Source organism: Electrophorus electricus, chromosome 1 (genome assembly GCF_041902795.1).
Source record: "Electrophorus electricus isolate QZ-2024a chromosome 1, ASM4190279v1, whole genome shotgun sequence".
NCBI lineage: Eukaryota > Metazoa > Chordata > Actinopteri > Gymnotiformes > Gymnotidae > Electrophorus > Electrophorus electricus.
Genome location: NC_137497.1, coordinates 44,239,506 through 44,252,089, shown reverse-complemented (window position 1 = coordinate 44,252,089; position 12,584 = coordinate 44,239,506). Strand labels below are relative to the sequence as shown.

The 12,584-nt window shown below is 42.7% G+C and overlaps 1 long non-coding RNA gene across 2 annotated transcripts in view; it reads left to right on the top strand.

Moving 5' to 3' along the window:
- Window positions 1–443: 443 nt before the first annotated feature.
- LOC113584477 (uncharacterized) overlaps window positions 444–12,584 on the top strand; it is a 29,371-nt gene continuing 17,230 nt past the window's right edge. Inside the window, exons 1-4 of one of the 2 annotated variants that reach the window (XR_014116606.1) lie at window positions 444–760; window positions 2,377–2,530; window positions 3,351–3,684; window positions 3,928–4,410. This is a non-coding gene — a long non-coding RNA (uncharacterized LOC113584477). Of the gene's footprint in view, window positions 761–2,376; window positions 2,531–3,350; window positions 3,685–3,927; window positions 4,411–12,584 lie in introns of those variants that run through there. The other variant, XR_014116599.1, reaches the window with a different exon arrangement.

The window sequence follows — 12,584 nt, the reverse complement described above, 5'->3', positions numbered from 1 at the left end:
ACGAGAGCGAACAGGAGAAAGCAGATCGGCTTAAGTGAGTGAGAATGTTTTGTTCAGTTTCCACGACACGTTTCACATTCCTGTCGGGTGCTAAAGCGTTCTGGTGTGCGCGCGCGCGTCAGAGGTGCAGATGGAATCTCTCCATCACTCACGCTCGCGTGTGTCCTTTAACGCAAACCTGCATGGATTTTGTTTCTGCGCGTTTTAAGGCGTATTGCGCTTCCACTCTCCTTTATCTGTCCAGATTGCTTTTGACACATTCGAAATTCACCACGTCTGCAATCAAGCCCCATTTTTCAAACGTGGCTGTTTCTCCGACGCTCAAAAGAACCGTATTCAGATTCAGCACGCGAGCTCTCCCCCCTCCCCCCCTCCCCGCTGACGTCGTGATGCACGCGTTGTCTTCCGCGTGCTGGCGACCAGGCTGATTGCTCGTTGTTCACGCGCTCAGAGTGTGTCACGGCCGCTGCCGCAGACTTCTCCACTTCACGTACGTCACGATAAAGTGTGACTTGGGAGGACAGTCCGGTTCTGAAAGGTAACTGGTCTGATTTGGGGGAGATATGCTTGGTGTCAGCAATCTGCAGATATGGACACGGTTCCAGCGTTCTCCTTAAGCCATGATGAGTTGCTTTATTTATAGCTGCATGGTCAGTGAGTTCTTCATGGCCTCCAGTTTTAACTTGCTTCGTCAGCAGTCATAAACTCCACTTTCTCTCCCGGATGTTTGGAAGGACACCGTCCATGGAGTTAGCTTCAGGTGAGCTGCGAAACAGCCAACGTTACCGCCGCCCATAAAACACAAACGCTTACTTTAATTACATTTACTTACCCTTTAATTACACGTTTATGTCAGCGCCACCGTAAAGTCACGTGATATATAGTAGTTTTTTGTACTTATTGCCACAGTTGGGTTTTATATGACAATTATTTCAAGCTGAATTATTGCTTAAATAAGCAGGTCCGATGTTTATTCCTGGATATAGTAAAAAGATTGTTTTGACTCTTTCGTTACGTGATTAAATGACTGATTGTTTTGGGTTGTTTGTTTGTTTTTGCTTTGTTTGTGCCTTCTTTATCGTCTTTCGGCGGACGTGTTTGAGCCGTGTTAGAGTGCCTACAGCGCAGATAAGACTCAGAGCGTAATTTACGTAATTTGTCAGGAATCCGGACAGGTAAACAGTCATATCAGCTCTGTTGTCAGGAAGAAATATGCAATCAGACATCACGGTCTGACGATGAATCATGACTGAACCTCACACCAGTGGTCCCGCCGTGGATCTGCTCCATGACAATAATGTCGGATTTCATTGTGTTTGAATTCTAATTGACTTGACATGGTCTGACCAGAGTCCTCACCTTACTCTCACAGAGGCATTTACAACCTCTGAGGGGGTAAATATTGGTTACAGTTCGAGCCAATAGCCCAGTAAAATGACCCCAGTGACATTCAATTACTGACTGTGTCCTTTGTGCAGGGTGCTTGCGAATGCTTGTGCACACCCAACCACGGCATGTGTGTGAGGTGGTGTGGCAATCTCAGGCTGAAGTGGAGGTGTTTCTAACATGCTACTAACATGGGGTTGCATGTGTGAACACGTCTCTCAGTGTGTAGCATGTTCCTCAGTGTGTAATCCTACTAGGCCAATTTCACAAATGGTGAAAGCAGAGAATAAGATCTGAATTCCAGAATCGTTATTTCCAACATGCGTTTCTATAATGAACACAAAAGACAAAATAAGCCATGAACAGTCTCTTGGTTTAAGAGTGCACAAGCAACGCTCCTCTCACAGACTCGGGTAAATGGTTTCTGCATCTTTATCATTCTTTTTGTCAAGGATATTAACTCAACCAATATCAGCTCTGTGTTCTGAACTGGAGAGTATATTTCCTTATTTTGTTTTGGGCCTTTCCTCAGCATGTGCAGCTCTGACTGGGGATATAGGTGCAGTAACACACACAGACACACGCACGTGCGCGCACGCACGCACACACACGCACACACACACACACGCACAGCCCCATTCACCCTCCTACAGCCAATCAGACACCTCCAGCCCATCAATCACCAGTCCCTCCTCCAATCATGACCCACATCCTTGTCCACAGTCATCCATTTACTGATCCACTAGTCCCTCACGACTTGCTTACGTCCCGCACCTCTAACGACTCCAACACAATCAGTTTCTCATTTGCCATTTGTTCCTTTTGTTTGTTTTCTTGTTTTTATGTTGCATTTTGCTCTCAGTTTGCTCTTGTTTGTTTTCGTGCTGTTTTATTCATTCAAATCCTTTTTTGTGGTTTAATCTCACTTGCTTCTTGCTCCTTTGCTCAAAATGTCAGAAATGCAGATTTCTTTGTTCTCACCATAAGCAGAAAGGATGGCCCCTGGCGACAGTATGAAGATAGGGGCAGGTTTTTCCAGTGGTCCTGTGGGGATGGGTATGCCTTTCTCCTCCAGAACACCACGGCTAACGTATGCTCCAGATCCAGAAAACAACAACATGGCTTCAGTCAAGCTGTAGCGAACGTATCCAAAAAGACACTTTCTACTTTTGGTCCGTGAGACAAACGCTGCAACCTTGAGTGGATTGAATACATTTTGCAACCTTTTCTCCAGAAGGCTGTAACCTCCGAACGGAGAGGGGAGTTCCAGGAGAGGGGAGGCTGACTGTGACCTGCTCTCTCACCTCTCTCTTTACTTTTGGACTCGGTAGATACGGACGTCTGAAAGTGAGTCTAAAGGAATTACTTCTGCACAGACGTCAGTGATGAATACTACATTAAAACAAAAGCTACACTTTTATCCAAAGCAACTTACAATTCTGTCTGAACACAACTTGAGTAATGGAGGGTTAAGGGTTTTGTTCAGGGGGCCAACGGTGGTGGGACTTGAACTGGTTCAGGTACTAGTTCTGCTTACTAGTCCAGTACCTGAACCACTGAGACACCACCCCCTGCTACAGATGGATGTTTATATTAAATAAGTCATCAGTTTCTCATTTTCTTCTTGGATGTCTCAAATGAGTCATATCTTACATTTTATATTATTTTTATTTGAACTTTCTGATGAAAGTGATACTGCGCTGTGTCAGGGTGAGATTCAGTGTGAGGCAGACATCTTAAATATTCCTGTATGGCAGGTTCAGTATGAACGTGGCCTGCGGTGCTGATGTCAGAAGCAGTAGTTGCTGTGTCTGGTGAAGAAACGCGTGTCCTGTAGTGAGCTACGCACTCCCACAAATGTTCAACAAATGTTCGACATCATATACAGTCACTTTGACCTCCTCCTTAACACTTTTGTCGTGTGATTCTGAGCGCAATTTATTGTCCCTTGACCATAATCCCAGATTGCTGCGATGCTCACGAAAGCCCTGAGGATGCTCATATCTCAAGACACTTCACAAGATCAGCAAGTATCATCCCAAATCCCATGCGAATGCTTGTGCATATAACATTCCTGGAATTACCATTTTCCCCTCCTTAATGCCGACATTTTGTTCATGTAAGTATAATGATTCAGAGCTGTCATCTAAAAGTAATACACGTGAACAGATGGCAGCAAAATAAAGTGTCTGAATCCCTGTTCCCTCTCTGCTGCATGTGGCCGTACTGAGCTGAAAGCTGCACTGAAACTCTTAATCCCAGAAGCCTCTCGCCTGCCAACGAGGCCAATTAAGCAGGGTGAGTGATTACCAGTTTCAGTTAATGAGCCTGCTTTGAGTTCGTAGTTTAGTGGACGGCTATGAACCCGTAACCAACACCAGAAACATTTCGTGGCGTTTTGAGCTGAGGGGAGATGAAGAGTTGTTGTTTTTATTTTGATGACAGTTGTTTAGTCAGTGTGTACCTTTTTTAAAATAATTACATAAGATTTCTATAACCAAGGAAAATTCACATTCAGATTAAAAAAATTCTCCTTTTCAGGTGAGCAATGGCCAAGAAAGCAGCACAATCAGACATTGAAATCAGACATCGTCATCAGACATAGACATCAGTGAAGGGAAAGAAAGCAGCACAATCAGACATTGAAATCAGACATCGTCATCAGACACGTCAGTGAAGGGAGAAGTGAAGGAAAGAACACAGTTGTCTTCGAGATCTTTAAACTCAGGAACAAGCACAGCCACACAATTCTGTAACAAATCTCTAAAATCTGATCTAGATTCAAACCCCTCCAGTTTCAGAGGTTTCTGTAAATCAGTCCATATTGATAGCTAAATAGCTAAATTCTGTCTTACCAAATTCATATCATACTTTTGGGTTCTAAATCTGAATATATACACTTGACAGACCTGACAGAAAAGGTCTTAACTGTAGTTATTGGAGGTTTTAATTGATTGAGGAATTACATCCCTGCTCTGGATACCACTGTTTGTTATTATTCACTTTTAAACCTTTTTATCACTTCCTGTTTGTCATTATTTTAAGGACATTTCACAAACAGTCAAATAATTTAAAACTTTACTAAGCCTCTCTAAGACTGATCCCTCTCCCTCTCTCTCTCTCTCTCTCGCGCTCTCTCTCTCTCTCTCTCTCTCTCTCTCTCTCTCTCTCTCTCTCTCTCTCTCTCTCTCTCTCTCTCTCTCTCTCTCTCTCTCTCTCTCTCACACACACACACACACACACATTTTTATATGCACACGGAGTTTCATTTTTTATGCTAGGCCCATTAAACATCTTTCATTATCACCTCTAAAATTAGACTCTAGCAGATATGAGCCACTGAACTCTTGGCCTTGTGGGTAAATGGGGCCTGTTTGGAGAACGGGAGCCCAATGACGTGCCTCTGATTTCCAAAAAAGCTTTTCTTTCCGTCTACTCCCTTGATTCAATTAAGAATGCTCAGATTAATGTGAACGACTTCAGCGATGACTGACGTTAAACTTTTAGATTTTAAAAATTGGGAAAAATGATAAAATGTACTTTCAATCAGGCCCACTCAGCTATGGTGGGGCATTTACATAGTGACATGGATGGTGCCTAAGAAAATTTATCAAGAAAATGTATAATTGTGACAACATGAAAGTTTACTGTTCATATATACCAAATCATGCACAATAACGTCTTATTAATAAAAATCTGCCATGTATGAAGCAGAAGGTGCAGCCAAAACGTCTGTCGTTTATTAGAAAGTCTCATTTATCAGATCATCTGTCGTTTACAGTTTATCAATCAAAAAGGTGTATGATTACATTGTAATCTGCCTCGTCCTCATTATCTAATCTGTCACATCCTCATTATCTAATATGTCATGTCCTTGTTATCTAATCTGCCACATCCTGGTTATCGAATCTGCCATGTCCAGGTTATCTAATCTGCCATGTCCAGGTTATCTAATCTGCCACATCCAGGTTATCTAATCTGCCATGTCCAGGTTATCTAATTTGCCATGTCCAGGTTATCTAATCTGCCATGTCCAGGTTATCTAATTTGCCATGTCCTGGTTATCTAATCTGCCATGTCCTGGTTATCTAATCTGCCATGTCCTGGTTATCTAATCTGCCATGTGCAGGTTATCTAATCTGTCATGTCCAGGTTATCTAATCTGCCATGTCCAGGTTATCTAATCTGCCATGTCCAGGTTATCTAATTTAACAGACATTCTTCACAGGATTCATCATATTCCATCTTTGACTTGGATTCAGATATCTTGGTATCGGCACCTACTGAGAGAATTTCAGGGTTGTTTTTTTTTTTAATCTGTCCAGTTTAATCTGTAATTTGACACCAGAAGAGTAAAGAATGTGGGATTTGTGTTCTTTTTTTTTTAGCTAGTTAGTTAGATCATTTCTTTTCTGAATATTTTGGCCCCTTGAATCTGGGAATTTGAACTCAGTGTTTTGGAAATGTTTGCTGACTGAGCTGAATTTCAGATGTCACCTCTGTTCATTTCATCTGTTCTAGGGAGGTTTTTCTCTGGGGATTCGTTATCTTTTGAGCCGTCGCTCTTCATTCTCTGGCCAGTGTGGCGTACCCGAGAGCATTCATTACCGTAATTCTCACTCTACATATGTTAGGAAAAATTTATTGATTTATATATGTTACAGGTCAACTCATAAGATTCCTGCATGTTTAGGGTCTTATTTGAAGCTATTTTTATGACATTGTAGAGTCTGTCTTCCTTAAGATACATGAAGCTTCCAAATTCTGTCTACATTATAAGTTTGGTAATCATTAATGTTTTTGACTTGCTGTGCTTGGCCTCTGTAAAGTGTATTCAGTGTATGTTGTAAAGATGGTTACGTTTGGTAATGTCAGTAGCTCCACAACGTCCGTAGGCCGATATATTGGACCAGTGCAAATGGCGGGGTTTAAAAATGATCGTGTGGAGGCTGGCTGAGGGGCAGGGTGTGTACTGATCCTGGCAGGCAGGCAGCTCTGAAGGTCAGATTTATCCCATTAACCTGGTCCACCATCTAAAGACAACGCTTATCTACTCTGTCAGAATGGGTTTGTGTGCTGAAACCCCATCATGCTCAACACTACAGACAGACTGCCGGCAGTATTCATCCAGATGCAGTCACTGAGCTACTCTCTCTCCCTCTCTGTCTCTCTCTCTCTCTCTCTCTCTCTCCCTCTCTCTCTCTCTCTCTCTCTCTCTCCCTCTGTCTCTCTCTCTCTCCCTCTCTCTCTCTCTCTCTCTCTCTCTCTCTCTCTCTCTCCTTCTCTCTCCCTCTCTCTCTCTCTCTCCCTCTCTCTCTCTCTCTCTCTCTCTCTCTCCTCTCTCTCTCTCTCTCTCTCTCTCTCTCTCTCCCTCTCTCTCTCTCTCTCTCTCTCTCTCTCTCTCCCTCTCTCTCTCCCTCTCTCTCTCTCTCTCTCTCTCTCTCTCTCTCTCTCTCCTTCTCTCTCCCTCTCTCTCTCTCTCTCCCTCTCTCTCTTTATTTACTCTCCACTTTTCTCAACACTGCTTCCGGTGTAGGAATTAACCCCAATGCCTCTGTTCTTCTAGCATCTGTAGAAAATAAAGCAAGCCTCTCCCACCGTAACTCATACTGGTGTGAGGTGCAGTAGGAGACAGACCCTTACAGGCCACATTATGATCGACACTTACCATAACGCACTCCTCCTGCTGAGCATGCCGTGTGGCTCACTCTCGCCCTTTAAAGAAAACCCGCGCCGGCCCCCCGCTCTGCGGGAGCGGGTCAATGTCTCTGTAAAGAAGGGTCTTTGGAGACGGGTGGAAATCAATGAGCCATTTTCACACCACATTCGTCGTCTTGTTTGCATTCGCCTCCTCAGCAACGCAAACCCTTTCCCCGGACGTGCCGATCCTCACACCCTATCAGTAGGAAGGAACTTTTTACAGACAAAGAAATTGGTTTAGAAACCTCAGCATTTGTCCTCTTGGTTAATTGGCCAGGCTGCACTATTAGTGCCAAAGGTTTCTCGGGGGAGGGGAGTTGTAGGTTATGTTTAAACTCCCATAGCAAATATTAATTTAATGCATTCCCATATCTAAGGCTTAATCTATAAGCCTTGTGAGAGTATTGTGGCAACTGGAATACATATAATGAAACACGAAGGATGATGTGATGTGTTTTAAGGTTTGAAAGGGTAAGACAAAGAAAATTATACTAGTGTGATTAATTTTATTTAATTATGTTTGGAGACTTTTTTGGCCACATTTCACAATAGAAAAGGAACGGCAGTACATGATGCGCTAGTGATGGGCACTATCTCCCTGGTCTGATAAACGTGCCCTGTGCCCTGTGCAGGGTGTTTGGGGGGGTGAGATTATAGGCAGTGTGAGATTCGCATCCTAGTCCACCCCACCCACACACTGGCACTGCTGATGTGTGCGATCTCGTGTGGGGCATTGCATCGGTTGCAGGCTGGTTTGTGCCGGGTGCGTAGCTGAGTCATGTCTGCACAACAGTGTGTTGTAAATGTTTTTGCCTCACGATCATTTTGAAGGAGAATTCAGGCGCTCGGCAGTTTCACGTTAAAGAACATGTAAGGAAGCTCAGAGGCCTAAGGTTCCAGGTACCCCTCACAGCACGAACACCTTAATAACTGCGAAACGGCCAAACCGAAGCACCAGTGGACATGTTTTAAATATGTTACTTATGTGATCCTTTCCGTTTTGTGAATGATGCAAATCATCTGGTGCTTAATCAATTCACGATGCCTGGCACCCACGAGAAATGTTAAAAATAAAAGCCGTTGTCAGACTCACCACAGCTACACATGTAGTTCCGGTGTCCCTAAATACTCTTAAGATAATGTTTAGACTCTGAAATGATACATTTAAGCCCTATATCCCTAAATCCTCTTGAAATGACGGTTAAGCTCTGACACACTGACTGACAGTAGAGTGTATTTTGTCATCCACTGTTCCATCATTTTTGGTGAACTGCAGCTGGTTTTGCCTCTCCAGCTCTCTCTGGTTCCTGCAGGGCTTGTTTGGCTGTCTGGGTCTTCTTCCCTGCGGCCTTCCTGATTGGTGCAGCCGGCGTGGAGCTTAGCGCTGTCGTCAGGGCCCGGGGAAGGAGGCTGCCAGTGACCAGCGTGAGGAGGTTTCTCTGAGAGAGTGGAGAGAGGATTCCGGAGACTTACGCAGGCTTTGTTGTGACTTATTAACAGAGCTTAGAAATAATGCAAAAAAAGCCAATTTACAGGTCTTTTTACAATCATTTCCCAGTGGTCTAATCTTAATGTTATTTGTCTCAGACGCATACAGACGCACATTCTTACTGAAGAGACACTAGACCAATCAGTTGCATGACCTCTTTGGCAGCAGTGGATTTTAAAGAAGACCTGTTTAGGATAGCGGAGAGTCCAGGCGTTTGTCCTGGTATCACTAGTGAATGTCAGCATGAATTGAGGCGAGCGGAGCAGAAAGAGCTCTGTCCTTCTCCTTCATTCCACCAGAAGTTTCATCAGTGTGCCACCCATAAAAGTTGGGACAGCAGGGAAAATGCTAATAAAACCAGAAAGAGGGGGTGACTCGTAAATTCTATTCACCACGTAGGATATTGAAAAAACGACGGTACATTATGCAGAAGGATCTCAGCGTAGAGACGGATACTGGAAGGGAATCAGTCAGTCAGAACTAGAGGGTACAAAACCCTGAAAGAGAGAAAATCTCATGGCACTCACAATATTGCAACGTCGCTGTCCAGCCTTGTCTAAATAAAGGCTGTTTAATGGAGATTTTCTCTTTTTTACTACAGTACATTATATGATGTTTTACTATGTGAATTAAATTGTTTTTGGAAACCTTTCCAATCTGATGGGGACAGTCGAGTGTTTAAAATTTACACGTGCAACACATGCCTTTAATAACATGTGAAGCGTTTGGCCACTGGAGACAACAGAAACAACAGCTTATTGAGTTTAGCCTGTGCTTCATCCTCCAGTTGCTTCATAATGCCCCACGCAGTCTCAGGTCAGGGCTGCAGGCAGGACGGTCTGGCGCCCGCCAATCCCAGCTCCTGTTTAGCTCCCGCAGGTGGCAGCGCAGGGCGTCCCACTCTGGTCTACGCCGCTGCGTCTCACCAAAGCTTCTCCCTGATGGCTTTTTTGGGTGCTGTTTTGCTTTGCTGTTTCACTTTTCATTAAATCAGTTCTCACTTCTGTCTTGCTCTGTGTAACTCTGCTTATGCAGCTGTGCACTCGTAATCCGGTTGGAAGGTGATTTAATGTTGATGGAAAAAGCAAAGATGTTCTTAGAAAAGATGGCATGTGGATACAGCATGACGCTCATATATATATATATATATATATATATATATATATATATATATATATATTTATTTATTTATTTTATTTTTTTTAATGGTGCCCTCAGAGATATGCAAATGACCCACGCCATTAAGAAAAGGCCCACCAAATGAGGCCAATCTGGTTTCATTTAGAGTTACAGTCTGGTTATATGTACAGCTTCCTAAACGAAAGAAGCAACCAGCCTATAAATAATATGAGAATAAAGATGTTAGTGATGCAATTGTAAAACTCACAGGAGGTGCAACTTGTGCCTTTAACGTTAATCTTAACCCTAACCTAATCCTAACACTAACCCTAACCATAACACTAACCCTAACCTAATCCTAACACTAACCTAACCACAACCTAACCCTAACCACAACCCCAACCCCAACCCTAACCTTAACACTAACCTAATCCTAACACTAACCCTAACCTAATCCTAACACTAACCTAACCCTAACCTAATCCTAACACTAACCCTAACCTAATCCTAACACTAACCCTAACCTAATCCTAACACTAACCTAACCCTAATCACAACCTAACCCTAACCCCAACCCCATCCCTAACCTTAACATTAACCTAATCCTAACACTAACCTAACCCTAACCTAATCCTAACATTAACCTAACCCTAATCACAACCTAACCCTAACCACAACCCCAACCCCAACCCTAACCTTAACACTAACCTAATCCTAACACTAACCCTAACCCTAACCTAATCCTAACACTAACCTAACCCTAACCTAATCCTAACCCTAACCTTAACACTAACCTAATCCTAACACTAACCTAATCCTAACACTAATCCTAACCCTAATCCTAACCCTAACCTAATCCTAACCCTAACCCTAACCTAATCCTAATACTAACACTAACACTAACCCTAACCTAATCCTAACACTAACACTAGCCCTAACCCTTGGTCCAGAGCTACATTCAGGCAGACTTTACACATACGGTATAAAGCCTGTAGATCTCTTCTTTCCCCATACTGGGAGATGGTTCCTAAAAACAAACAAATCTGCCTATTCTTTTATTTAGAACTCTAGAAAATATCAATATTAATAATGATCCGGAAGCTTTTTAGAGAAAGTAATTATTTGGCTTTAAGAATGCTGAATTTGGAGACAATTTTGTTCACGACATGTATTGAACTGGGCCAGCTGGCTTTTTTGTTTCGTCTCGTTGACCCCAGTAAAGGCTGTGCTTCTTACACCTTTTTCACATACAGCCCCATTAAAGGGTTCACTTCCTGTTCGTAAAGCCAGTGAGAGAATATCCACGTTGCTAATGATATCATTAATAAACGCCCGACCGGCCACTGTGACATGGCAAACAAATACTTTAAATCATCCTCTCTTCTAAGAATGGAACAAAATGATCAACAAACAAAAAAGCTATAAATGGAGGCAATGTCCAACTATTCAGAGACTTTGAAGAGGAAAAGCTGTTTTAATAGACCTGTTCTAATAGGCTACTTTCCCTTGAAGAGCCAGGCTAGCCTGAGCGTTATCTCACATACGTCAGCTCTGAGGAATGGAGGCCGGACCCTGACTGAACCCTCACGCTGGGCAGTGGTACAGGGAAGTGCTTATATGGTGCTACTATGCTCGTAACACATGGCAAGGTGAGTTTATGCATGTAGCACATTTCATACCCAAGGAAATTTTTAAAAAAGTATCTAAAAACAATCTAAGACAGTATGGAAAACGGTTGCCTTTAAATAGAAAATTAACTACTTTTAAAACAATGTGTGTAATTTCTAATGCTCTTAAATGACATAAAACAGAAATGTATAAAGGTCAGTTTTGCTTGGAGTGCACACAGGAAGCTGTGTGTGTCTGTCTACACCTGTGGTTTCAACTCGTGGGAACACATTGTGCGCTAATCCCTTTGGTATAACTCTGAGATCCGTTTCATAAATAGTACCACCTCCCTTAATGTGTTATTGCCACTGTATCACCCTGAGAGATATCGGCATTGATAACAATGCCATTCAAAATATAAAGTAGTTATCTAAGTATAATTAGCCTTTCATGGTGTGTGTCTCTATTGAAGATTCCTCTGTGCAGTTTAATTGAAAGTGTCAAGCAGTGTGACCAACGTTGTGAGGCCGACAACAAAATTATACAGTCGGTGAAATGGAGCTCGCCTGGAATTGTCAAGTCAGAGCAAGCAGCTAAGACAGAAATAACATTCACAAGGAAATAACATTCACAATGAATTTGCACAACAGAATAGTTACTTGAACCCTCTTCCATGAGGTGTTTTGTACTCCAAAAGAAACCGGACTTTTAACCAATGGAGTAAGATGTTCAATATCAGTCAATGTTGTTTCTTTTGGATTAAAGACATTGTTACTCAGTTGTTCATTCAGTTTTGTGTACTTAAGCTTAGTTTTGTTGTAGCATTTGTCTGAAGAAGACTGGAGAGTTTCAGCAAACTTTAACAATTAACAATTAACTTCAGCAGTTTGAGAGCAACTTACCAAACTGGCAAGTGCAGTGTTTTGAATGTAGTTTGAGATTTAGTGAATAATGATCTGAATTAAGTGTGTTGATGCTGAGATGTTATAACACCAGTGTGTTGAAGCCAAGATGTAATAACCGGTGTGTTGAAGCTGAGGTGTAATAACACAGGTGTGTTGGAGCTGAGGTGTAATAACACAGGTGTGTTGGAGCAGGGATGTAATAACACAGGTGTGTTGAAGCTGAGGTGTAATAACACAGGTGTGTTGGAGCTGAGGTGTAATAACACAGGTGTGTTGAAGAAGGGATGTAATAACACAGGTGTGTTGGAGCTGAGGTGTAATAACAGGTGTGTTGAAGCAGGGATGTAATAACACAGGTGTGTTGGAGCTGAGGTGTA